Genomic DNA, 13,623 nt, shown 5'->3' with positions numbered 1-13,623 from the left:
TATATTATATAGGCGCAGAGGGTATATAGGAAATCCCTGTACCTTCCTCTTAGTTTTACTGTGAACCTAAAGCTACTCTAAATAAATAAATAAATTCTTTAAATCTATCTATCTATCTATCTATATATATATATAAACATTTTTGAATTCTTGGTCTATGCTATTAGTTGCTTTCCAGAAAATGTAAGCCTGTGTTGTCCTATATGGTAGCCAATAGCCACATATGACTATTTAAATTTAAATTTATTAGACTTAAAAAAATTACAAATTCAGCTTCTGAATGACACTACCTACATATCAAGTGTTCAACAACCACAGATATGGAATAGCTCCATCATTGCAGTGAGTTCCATTGGACAGTGAAGCAAGAATGATCTGGAAGGAAGATGGAACCATGGCACCATTTGCATTTCTGCTTGATCCTGAAAAAGGGAGCAGATAAGAAACTGGTGGCCTTCTCAAGCTACACAGATTGGATAGCTATGTAGCAGAAGGGAGGCAAGACATGAACAATTCAACTCTTGTTTAATACAAAAATTCAATTGTTTCTACTTTTACTGATTTTGAAGCCATTTGTCTCACCCATGAGGAGAGTAACTCCGCAGGGGAGAAAGAAAACTTCTCTTCTCTTAAGAGTACTTATGTTGGTAAAGGCTTTTTTTTTATTCCTAAAGAGTCAATGCATTTTCATGTTGCTCAGGTCTTGCTTGGGACTCTGAACTAGTGGCCACTAAGCCCCACTGGAAGAAAAGGAACATTAGGGGGCTTTTGGGTGAGAGTAACCAGGGTGGGTTGAGACCCAGAAGAGACTGGGAGAAAGAAGAAAGGGCCAAGCAACAGAGCACTCACTAGCTTTGAAGTTGAAATGCCTAAGTAAGGCCCTATCGTAGAGCAAGGTCTCAGAGTGTGTATATTTCAGAAAAGGACTGGGAAGTGGACCAGGAAAAGGACCACTATTAAAAGTGCTGTTCCAGTGTACAGGTGCTGTGCTGGACCAGAGGGCCAACTCCAGTCCTAGTGAATGAGGGCAACTTGCAAAGGCCAGCTGCATTGCCAGATCCCACTTGTCAATTACCGGTATGTGTGAGTTTACTGTAGGGTGAGGGAGGACCGAGGGCCTGGCTATGCCTTGAATCTTAGCACTAGTCATTTACCTATCCCTCAGGCACACTTCTCTATTCTTCCCTGGAACACTCATAAGCCCTAGGGAAGACCTGAAACACCTGGATGGCCAGGGGAGAGCCAAGCTGCCATTTATACTCTTCGAGACCAGAGAGGGGACCATATAGCTTCAGAGAGTAGTAATATCCTATTACATGGAGAGCTGGCCATGGCCTTCATTACATTGCCAGCAAGGAATTGAAAGTAGAACTGAAGGCCAGGGCTGTAAGGCAGGAAACTGATCCAAGCATAGTAAATCAGTCAACCCTTGTTGAGTCCTCACCCAGGCTAGGGACTTTGCTTACATCTAGCTCACCCTTTCAACAATTGTGGGAAGAGTTTTCATTCCTCTCCTGTCAGAGTCAGAATAGGAATATGAACATTCAGAACACATAGGGCAGTGTAATAAGGGAGCTAAATCAGTGTGAGCATCTCTATATAGATATTTTAAGTCAATTCTATATAAAAAATGAATTAGTATGAGGTGTGGGCAATGTTAATAAGATAATTTACACTCTCAGCTAAGAGTAAACATCAAAAAGAGGGGAAAGTTCTAGAAGTATCTGCAATTTACAGTAGCATAGAATTGCATCCAGAAGGTTTGTAAGTTAATTAGGTCTAAACAAAATCATGAAGTTTATTCTTGATCTGTGACAAAAAAATGTCATTCTATTAACAGAAATGTAATGAATTCATTAACTAAAGTAGTTGTGAAGCTGCTAGGATATAAATACTGGATCCATTTGTCCCACCCCATGAAGGAAATGTTTCTGAGACATGCCGAAAGAGACAACCTAAGAATAGAATTTGAGTTCCTGGATCCAGCTGTGCCTGAAGTCAGAGGCATTCCCAGATTTCCCACTTAGGAGAGTTAATAAATCCCCTTTGAGTGTTTAAACATTAAATTACATTAAATTAAGTTAATAATGAAGGGCCAGCTCAGTGGCCAAATGGTTAAGTTCATGCACTCGGCTTCAGCAGCCCAGGTTTCACTGGTTTGGATCCTGGGTGCAGACCTAGCACCGCTCATCAAGCCATGCTGAAGTGGCATTCCACATAGTAGAACAAGAAGAACCTACAATGAGAATATACAACTATGTACTGGGGAGTTTTTGGGAGAAGAAGAAAAAAAAAAAGATTGGTGGCAGATGTTAGCTCAGGCCAATCTTTAAAAAATAATAATAGTAATAGTGAAATATAAAGATTAAAGGGATACAAATAAAATTATTTTCTTTCTATATTTTGTCTAAAATGTCTACAAGATTCCAACAGATGAAAAAAAGAACTTGTTTAAAGAGAGTTGAAGGTATTTACTTATTCCTGTCCCTTTTTTAATTGGAAGACAGTGTAGCACAGTGGGTGGGAGGAAGTTCTAAATTCGTATCACCTGGGTTTCAATCTTGGTCAAACCAACTACTAGCTGGATGACCTTGTACACATTATGTAATCTCTCTAAGCCTCAGCAACCTCATGTATAAAATAGGGGGAAATATTAGTATCTGCCTCATAACGTTGTTGTAATAATTTAATGAATTAATACCAGTATCACATTAGCATCCGGCACACTGTAGAACTCTATTAATCTTACTTACCATTATTATTAAGGCTAACAGGGTAGAGTGCAATCAAATTGTAGGATTTTTGTTTTGCGTATGGGCATTTCCAGGCTGACAACAGAATAAGCCTGGGCGTTGTGATCACTACACCAGGCTTTTATCACATAACTGCTAAGTGACATTAACACCGGCCTCCAGAAATAGTGGGAAGACCAAACAACAGAATGAATCATAAACATAAAAATAAGTCATTTGGCTGAGTTACATTCAGTTTTCATAATGCCTTTGTATGTCATTTGCAGATGTGAGAATGTACATATCCCTCAAGACAAATCAAATATAAGTATAATAATCTAGGTCCTAATTATGTCCTATCAAGCATTCACAATCCTTCTTAATAGAGTTGCACTTTTAAAATCGCTAGGTCTCTTAGCTTCTTCACCGTGTGTCATTTTTCAAAATACCAACAAATAAGTAAGTGAAAAATATCATTCACTCCAATCCCCTAATCTTGATATTGAGCTATAAATTCTAAGTTTGTCTTTGCATCTTTTTCTTTTCTTAGCCACATTTACTCAAACTTTTGATGAGTACGGAAGAAAACCTGTATCAGAACCATGACCTTAAACTTGGCAAATTATTTCCTCGTAATTGGTCAACTATATTTAAAATAAAAAGAAACTCTATCTTAAGAATGTTGAGGGAAAAAACTTCCCTATTAGTCAGAGTTTTGAGAACTGCTCTTCTTCATCTAATTTGATTTGGATGACTTATAAATTGTGAAATGGAAAGAATTCTATCAATAACTATCTTGGTAACTGGTGATCCATTTGGATGCCACGTTAGGCATAAGTGAATAGAAAATTGTTTGACAGTGACGTTACAAGAAAACAAAACTATGGATCAATATCCATCATAAATATAGAAACAAAAATCCTTAGGAAAATACTAGCAAATCAAATCCAAAAATGTATGAAAAAAATTATACACCATGACCAACTGGAACTTATTCCAGCCATGCAAGTCTGGTTCAATATTTGAAAATCAATTAACATAATCCATCACATCAATAGGCTAAAGGAAACAAATCATATGATCATATCAATCGGTGCAGAAAAGGGATTTTACAAAATCCAACACCTATTCATAATTTAAAAAATCTCAGCTAGCTATAAATAGAGGATAACTTCCTCAACTTGACAAAGAATATTTACAAAAATCCTATAGGCAATATCCTACTCAGTGTGAGAAACTAGATGCTTTCCTGATAAGATCAGGAACAAGCAAGGATGTTCCCTCTCAGTACTGCTTTTCAACATCGTACTGGAAGACATAGCAAATGCTGTTAATAAAAGGAAATTTTTCCTTGGAAAAAAAAGACAAGGAAATAAAAGACAAATTGGGAAGGAAGAAATAAAACTGTCTTCATTCACAGATGACACAATTATGTATGTAGAAAACCAAAGAATCAACAAAAAACTCCTGATACTAATAGTAATTTTAGCAAGATTGGAAGATACAAGGCTAATATACAAATTCAATTCCTTTCCTATACACCAGCAGTGAACAACTGATTTTTTTTTTAAAGATTTTTATTATTTTTCCCTTTTTCTCCCCAAAGCCTCCTGCTACATGGTTGTATATTCTTCGTTGTGGGTCCTTCTAGTTGTGGCATGTGGGATGCTACCTCAGCGTGGCTTGATGAGCAGTGCCATGTCTGCACCCAGGATTCGAACCAACGAAACACTGGGCCGCCTGCAGTGGAGCATGCAAACTTAATCACTCGGCCACGGGGCCAGCACCAACAACTGATTTTTAAAATTAAAAACACAAGACTATTTACATTAACACCAAACAAATGAAATACTTGGGTATAAATCTAACAAAATATGTGTAATGGCTATATGAGGAAAACTACAAAACTCTGATGAATGAAATCAAAGAAGATCAAAATAAATGGAAAGATATTCCATAGATAGAAAGACTCAATATTGTTAAGATGTCAGTTATTCCCAATTTGACCTATAGATTCACTGCAATCTAAATCAAAATCCAAAGTTACTTTGTGGATGTCCAAAAACTGATTCTAAAGTTTATATGAAAATGCAAAAGACTTAGAGAGCCAACACAATGTTGAAGTAGAAGAACAAAGTCAGAGGACTGCATTACTCTACTTCAAGATTTGCCTAAAGCTGTAGTAATCAAGAAAGTGTGATACTGGTGAAGGAACAGACAAGTAGGTCACTTGTGCTAGAACAACTGGACATCAATATGCAAAAAAAAAAAGAATCAAGACACTGACCTTACGTTTTTCACAAAAATTAACTCAAAACGGATCATAGACCTAAATGCAAAATGCAAAACTATAAAACTCCTAGAAGATAGCAGAAGAGAAAGTCTAGTTGATCCTGGATTTGGTAATGAGTTTTTAGATACAACACCAAAGTACAATTCACTAAAGAAAATTATTGGTAAGTTAGACTTCATTAAAACTAAAAACTCCTTCTCTGCAAAAGACACTGTTAAGAGAATGAAAAGAAGCCACAGACTGGGAAAAAATATGTGCAAAAAACATATCTGATAAAAGGCTTGTAACCAAAATATACAAAGAATTCTTAGGAAGAAAACAAACAACTCAATTAAAAAGTGGGTAAAAGATCTGACCAGACATCTCACCAAAGATGATATGCAGATAACAAATAAGCCTTTGAAAAGATATTCAACTTCATTATGCCCTTACGTAATTGCAAATTAAAACAACAATGAGAGATTTCTACACACCTACTGGAATGGATAAAATCCAAAACACTGACAATATCAAATGTTGGAGAGGATGTGGAGCGTGATAAATTGTTATTCATTGCTGGTGGGAATACAAAATGGTGCAGCCACTTTGAAAGATAGTTTGGCAATGTTTTACAAAATTAAACATGTATTTCCCACATGATCCAGCAGTTGATTCCTAAGTATTTACCCAAACTTATGTCCACTCAAAATCTTCACAAGAATGCTTTTATAGCAGCTTTATTTATAATTGCAAAATTTGGAAGTAATTAACATATCCCTCAATAGGTGAATGGATAAACAAGTTGTGGTACATCTATACAATGGAATAGTATTCTGCAAAAAAGACAAATGAGCTATCAAGCAAAAAAAGGTAAGAAGGAACCCAAAATGCATATTTCAAAGTTAAAGAAGCCAATGTGAAAAGGCTGCATATTATACACTTCCAACTACATGACTATCTGGAAAAGGCAGAAATACGGAAACAGTAAAAAAGTTCAGTGGTTACCAAGACATGGTAGGGTAGGGAGAGGGATGAATGGGTGAAAAACAAGGAATTTTTAGGGCAGTGAAACTATTCTGTCTGATACTGTAATGGAGGATAAATAACATTACGCATCAGTAAAATGCATACAACTGTACAATGCAAAGAGTGAACTCTAATGTAAACTATGGCCTTTAGTTAATAATAATGTGTCAAGATTGGCTCATCAGTTGTAACAAATGTACCATCCAAAGCAAGATGTTAGTAATGGAGGAGCCCCTAGGGGAGCAGGGGAACGGACAGGCAGTACACAGCAACTCACCATAATTTCTGCTCAGTTTTTCTGTAAATCTAAAACTGGTATAAAAAATTGTTTATTAATAAAAACGTATTTGTTTCCTAAAAATCTTCCATCAAATTTCAATTAAATAAACGAACAGCACAACCAGAGGCACTCACAACTAGATATACAGCTATGTCCTGGGGGACTTTGAGGAGAGGAAGAGGAAGAAGAAAAAAAAGAGACTGGCAACAGATGTTAGCTCAGGTGCCAATCTTTAAAAAATAAATAAATAAAAATAAAAAAATACACAAACAAAGTGGCAAGTCTACTGGTTGGATTTATTTGGTACATTTATAAGACTGAATAGTAGGTATTCCACAGAGAGAATATCATGTAAAATCCAATGCTAATTGAAGAGATTAACCCCTCCGCCTGCACACATACATACACACATACACACATACACAGAGTCCATATGGTCAAATTAAGGCTCAATGAAGACAATTAAGAAGGTAGGTTCCACAAAAGGAAGAGGACAGAGATTCTTTTAGCAATCTGTTAAGGTAAAATGAAAACTGAAAAATCATAGTATCTTTATGTTTGTGAGCCAAATGATGTCTATCATGCAATTGAATCTAAACTCTTTATAAGTCATTTGTAGTTGCCTTTACATTTTAGCTATACTGAGTCAAACAACTAATGAGAATAAATAGGGTCAGCTCTAAAGAGAAGAGGAGATTCTGGAAATGGGGGGTTGGAAGAACACTATTGATTGATGTGCTATTGGTCAGAGGGCCCTACTCAGAAATCATCAATGGTTAAATGTCAGCCTTGGGGGCATATTGAGTTGTGGTCCTCCAGGGGTCAGTCCTGCACCTGGTGCTATTTAATGTTTCACAAGCTACTCCAGTGATGCACTCTAGATTGTGTTTCTTAAGCTGGTTCATATTTTGGCAAAGACAGTAACTCATAATCTCCATGATATAGTGGAGAAATAGGGAGATGTTAAAACAGGGTCACATACAGAGGGAAAGTTCAGGGAAATTTATTTTAGAGAATAAATTCCACGTATACACCACGGAGTGGCCCTGTTATGAAACACCCACCCAGGCCCTGCCTTCATTTCTTTGGTTGAGAGACTGTCCCTAAGTGAGCCCAAGTGAGGTCGCTGCTCCCCTGAGTGAAACCATCTGAGACCTTCCTTGCTGGATTGGGCCCCCAGGGAAGAGCCTGGAAGGGACTGGGCCGGGGAAAGCTCTTCAAATGACTCTGACACGTAAACTGGCAAAATTTTTAGCCCCTACAAAAAGAAAAAAAATCTTGTAAATTATAACATTTTAATTGAATAACTTATAAATATATTTCTTATTACTTAAAAAGATAAGCTGTCTACAATTACAGTTCTATTTTATTGTCGTAGACACTAGTGACACAATAATAAGTAGCACTGGAATTCTGAAAAAGTACAAAATAATCGTTATGAATTATGATGGACAAAGAAGGCTCCACTTTGGAGCTGAGCTTTGGAAGAAAGAAAGTATTTGGATAAAACAAGAGAGGGAAATTTTTTAAAGTACTAATGAAAACTACTCAGTAAAGCAGGACTTCTCAAGCTTGGCGCTATTGCTGGTTTGGGCTGGGTAATTCTGTGTTGTAGGAGCTGTCCTATGCATTACAGGATGTTTAGTAGCATCCCTGGACTCTCTACCCTATACATGCAGTTCACCCCTCACGAGTTGGACAGATGACATACTCTGAAACTCTGGGCTGAGATTCCTCACTACTTCAAGGGTAAGGATGAGATAGTGACAGAGAAAAGGAGAAGTTTGTGGAGGCAGTGAACCCCCAAAACTGAAAGTAATTTTAATTCGCTGCTGTAATTTCAGGAAATCCACAGTAGATCAATGGATGCTTCAGGGGGAAGCAGCCCAACCACCTTGCAAATAAGGTGATAAAGGTCTCCATTTGTTATGTAATTATAAACCTAACAAATAGTTTCCATAAATTAATCTGACCCACACCTCAAAAAAAGTAGATGAACATAGAAAGCGCAGAGCTAAAAGTAAAAATTGATAAATTGGATTTAGTCAAAATTTTAAAATTTTGTGTTTCATAAGACAATGTCAAGAAAGTAGAAAGATGAAAAAAGAAAAAGGAAAAAACCCACACAATGGGAGAAAATGTTTGCAAATCACCTATCTAATAAAGGACTTGTATCCAGATTATATATAAAATCCCCACAACTCAATAATAAAAAGATAACTCAATTTAAAACGGGCAAACTCTTGGAATAGACATTTATCCATAGAAAATATACAAAACGACACTAAGTACAGAAAAAGATGCTCAATATCATTAGTCATAGAGAAATGCAAATCAAAACCACAATGAGATATCATCTCATCCACTAAAATGGCTATAATCAAAAAGAGAGATAATAACAAGTGTTGATGAGAATGCAGAGAAACTAGAGCCCTCATACATTTCTGGCGGCAATGTAAGCTGGAACAGCCACTTTGGAAAACATTTTGGTACTTTCATAAAAGGCTAAACACAAATTTATCACACCACCCAGGATTCTCACTCCTAGGAATCTACCAAAAAGAAATGAAAACCTGTCCACACAAACACTTGTACACTAAAGTTCATAATAGTATTATTCACACTAGCCAAAAAGTAGAAATGACGCAACCATCCATCAACTGGTGAATGGATAAACAGAATATAGTGTATCCATACAATGGAATACTACTGGCAGTAAAAAGGAAAGACGTACTGATACATGTTACAACACGGATGAACCTCAGAAACATGCTAAGCAAAATAAGCCAGACACAAAAGAATACATATTGTATAATTCCATTTATATAAAATGTCTAAAGAAGGCACATATAAAAAGAGAAAGTAGATTAGTCACTGCCTAGGGCTAAGAGTGGAAATGGAGAATGACAGTAATTAGGTACCCAGTTTCTTGTTAAAGTAGTAGAAATTTTCTAAAATTATATTGTGGTGATCATTGTACACATACTAAACTCTGTAAATATGCTAAAATTCATTGAATTGGACACAAAATGGGTGAATTTATGGTATATAAATTAAATCTGAATACAACAGTTTAAAAAAACCTCCATTAAAATAAATGAAATAGCAAACCACACCTGGGAGGAAAGAGTCTCAATATATGTGTCTGATGGGGCATGTATCCCACCCCAAAAAAGTGGGTGCAATCTGATTTTTGAATTTAAAGAGTAACAGGTAAAAGGTGTAATATGACATTCCCAAGAGAACATTTCTTGGTGTGTATCATTAATATGACACAACAGATATTAGGTGGAGATTATAATATTCAAATCAAATGACAGAGAGCTAGAAGTTTTCGGTAAGAGTCCTCTATTACTGTGAGGATAATTATAGAACAATTTATATCCCATATCAGTTAGTTTCTAATAGTAGTGCCCCCAAAGGAACCAAAAAAAAAATGTGGCTGAAGTTCAAATAGCAAAACATTGTGCCGAAAGACTGAGTAAGGAAAAAACGCACCACGTAAAAGTGGTTAGAAAAGAGGGTCTCGAAACAGAAGTGATATCACGGCAATTTCTTTGCAAATTCAGAGTAAGAGAGATAAGGGGAACATAATATGCTACTGTGGGTAGAAAAGAAGGTTCATTACTCTGTTCAAAAGCCTCACGTGAGTCTTCATAGTTGGTGAGGCACTCAAGGGCTTCCTTAATGTGGCTATAACTTATCTTTCCAGTTTTCAATGTCCTCTAGAAGTACCACCCCATACTCTGTGCGTTCTGGACCCCTGCTCTACTCTTTTCTCCATCCACCATGTATTTTCTCCTTCTAACCCACAATCCATGTCCTTCAGTGTGCGATGTCCTTCCACGATCTTCACCTGTTGAAATCTTGCTCAATTTTCAAAGCCAAGCTTAAAAGTCTCCTTCTTCCATGAAGCTTTCCTTAGATCCCGTTACTGGAAATAAGTCTCTCTTCTATGTTCCCGCAGCACTTTGTATATTTCTCCTGGCATTTATCCTATCTTTATGTTATAGCCCTCTGTGCAACTGTCTTATCTTCCTTTAAGATTGTAAACTTCTTCAGGTAAGCAGCTGTGCTTACTCATCTTTATATTCCTACCTAGTATGTGCCTGGAGAAGGCTAAGCTCTCAATATATTCTGAATGAAATTTCCAAAGAGTAAAGAAGATTCCACCTTTAAACTACCAATCAAATCTACCAAATCAACATCCCATATCAGTTAGTTTCTAGTAACAGTGTCTAAAAGAACCAAATCAAATTACCAAATTAGAAGTGATAAGAAGTTGACCATCTCTACAGATTTATGGTAATTAGCAAGAGGCAATGGTGCCAAAAGTGAAAGAAGACATTTTAAAGATGATAATAGCAAAACCCATAAGTATCCCTTTAAAAGTTATTGTAAAAATTGATTTAAATTCTAACATTATTGAGGTGTTAACTACATAATGAAACAAATAAATCTGGGGGGCTCAGAAAAGATTGAAGATAGGAAACAACATAAGATAATTAATCCATGTAAAGTATTAATTCTATCAACAACATTTAGCAGTGCATATAGAGGAAAGTTTTATGATAATGAATATGAAATAAAATATAAGAACTTATTTGTGGTAAAATGAAAAAAACTCTTCAGGAGTACACATTTACTTATTTAATCAGTCACTCAATCAAGCAAATAACCAAAATAAATATATTTAGTATTGAGTACACTATATGCCAGAAACTAGCAGTAGGTGTTGAAGAAACAAAAACCTGTTCATAAAGAAGGCAGATATATTAGAATGTGAGTGAAATAAGAAGTTAGGTGTATTGTAGGTTCTAATGAGTACAGTAGAAACCCAAATAACTTATGGTCAATTCCACCCTTGCAGAGTTAGTGGTTCAGAAAAGGCTTCACAGGGGAGAGAACCCTTGAGCTGAGTCTGGAAAATCCTGAAGGATAAGTAGCCTGTCATTCATGGGGGTATGGAGAAGCAGAAAAGAGTAAAGCTAACGGAAGACTGAGAGGAAAAGCACAAAACTGGGGAACCATCAATGTATCCTGTGAACTACAAATAGATCATTATGTCTGAAATCTAGGGTGCAAGGGGCGATGCCAAAAGAAGGCAGTTGGAGAGGTTTGCTAAGCTAGGAAGTTTGAGCTTAGGTAATGTGGATCCTTTGAAGAGTTTTCAACTGGACATATATTGGTATATTTGCATTTCAGAGGAACCACTTTGGTGGGAAGAAGGAAGGTGAATTAGAGGGCAACAAGACTAGAAGAATGGATGTAATTACGAGACTTTTACAGTATTCTAGTCTAGAGATGACGACAGAGACACGGTGTGCAGTAGAGAGGGTGAAGAGAGGTGACAGATTGGAGATATATTTAGGAAGAAAATTCAACAGGACATGGTGATTAATGGCAAGTGGAGAACAAGAGACAATGAGGAGTCAAGGTTTTTGAGTTAGGTAATTGGGGCATGTCATTTTGTCTTGTAGGAAAAATGAAAGAAGGAGTGGCTAATGGGAAAATGAATTCTATTTCAGACATCTTAGATTTGAGGAAAATGTGAAAACCTAAATGGTAATTTTCAGTAGGCAGTTGGATTAATGGGTCTGGAGACAAGAGAGGTAAGGCTGGAATTCGACATTTAAGGGTCAACTGCATATAGTTGTTAATTTAGTCCATAGTAGAGGGTGAGATCTCCAAGGCCAATGTGCAGAGTCTGAAGAGAACTGAGACTTAGAAGAAACCTCAGGCAATACCAAGCTTCAGACAGCATCCAACCACAAAGTAGAAGAGACTCCTGCTACAAAGGAAATGCTTTTCCAAAGTCATGCCTGCTGTGATATTTTACCCATGTTGTGGCGCCTGCCAGAATTTTATCCCCCTCCCCAATCTAAGTCTAGTAGAACCCTTCTTCGTCAACATTTTAACAAGCGCCGCCATGAAAATTCTCTTCCTAGGAGTCTTAGTTTTATAGGAACAAGTGATGGACAACTTCCTGTCTCCCTAGGATAAGAAGAATTCTTTAGAAAATCCCCTGGCACAAGAAAGAAAAAGTGCAAACTCTTCTACCCCTATCACAAAAATTAAAAGCAAGCCCATGCCTCTTTTTTTCCTATGTCACAGTTTTTAGAATACTGCACCCTGTTTAACTGAATTAATTCATTAATATTCTACCTTTGCAATTAACATACTGGTCTGTCTGTATGTGGCACTACAGAGTTAAGCAGATAGGAAGCCCTAGAAACTGACAATCTCTCTGATTTAAGCCCTAGAATCACATGATTGATAATTTAGTGTTTGGACGTGTAAAGTATCATAGAAAATTCTTGGGTCACCACTCCTGTTCAACATAGTACTGGAAGTCCTAGCCAGAGTAATCAAGCAAGAAAAAGAAATAAAAGACATTCATATCAGAAAAGGGGGAACAATGGTCTGTTTGCAGATATGTTCTTATGTACAGAAAATCCTACAGACTCCACAAAAAAAACTGTTAGAATAAATGAATTCAATAAAGTTGTATGATACAAAATCAACACACAAAAATCAATTCTATTTCTATATCTAATAATAAACTATCTGAAAGAGAAATAAAGAAAACAATCCAATTTATAAAAATATCAAAAATAATAAAATACTTAGGAAGTAATTTAACCAAAGAGGTGAAAGATCTGTACACTGAAAATTATAAGACATGGATGAAGGGAATTAAAGAAGATACAAATAAGTGCAAAGATATCCATGTTCATGGATTGGAAGAATTATTGTTAAAGTGTCCATACTATCCAAGGCCATCTATAGATTCTATGCAATCCCTATCAAAACTCCTATGGCATTTTTTGAGGAAATGGTAAAAACAATCTTAAATTCATATGGAACCACAAAAGACCCCAAATAGCCAAAGCAATCCTGAAAAAGAAGGACAAACCTGGAGGCATCACACTTCTTGATTTCAATCTATATTACAAAGCCATAGTAATTAAAACAGTATGATATTGGCTATAAAAAAAAGAGATAGATCAATGGAACAGAATCAAGAGCTCACACATATATGGTCAACTAATATTTGACAGGTGAGCCAAGAAAATTCAAAAGGGAAAGGATAGTCTCTTCATTAAGCAGTGTTGGGAAAATGATGTTCACATGGAAGAGAATGAAATTCAACCCTATCTTATACCACTCACAAAAATGAACTCAAAATATATTAAAGACTTAAATGTAAGACTGAAACCATAAAACTCCTAGAAGAAAACATAGGGAAAAAGCTCCTTGACACTGATCTGGGCAATAATATTTGGGATATGACATTAAAGGCACAGGCAACA

The 13,623-nt window shown here is 36.3% G+C and overlaps 1 long non-coding RNA gene across 9 annotated transcripts in view; it reads right to left on the bottom strand.

Moving 5' to 3' along the window:
• LOC138918543 (uncharacterized) overlaps positions 1-13,623 on the bottom strand; it is a 226,824-nt gene that overhangs the window by 195,952 nt on the left and 17,249 nt on the right. The window lies entirely within an intron of this gene.

The sequence above is a fragment of the Equus caballus genome, chromosome 17 (genome assembly GCF_041296265.1).
Source record: "Equus caballus isolate H_3958 breed thoroughbred chromosome 17, TB-T2T, whole genome shotgun sequence".
Lineage (NCBI taxonomy): Eukaryota > Metazoa > Chordata > Mammalia > Perissodactyla > Equidae > Equus > Equus caballus.
Note: the sequence above shows the minus strand (reverse complement) of the source record. Positions and strands in the feature narration are given on the sequence as shown.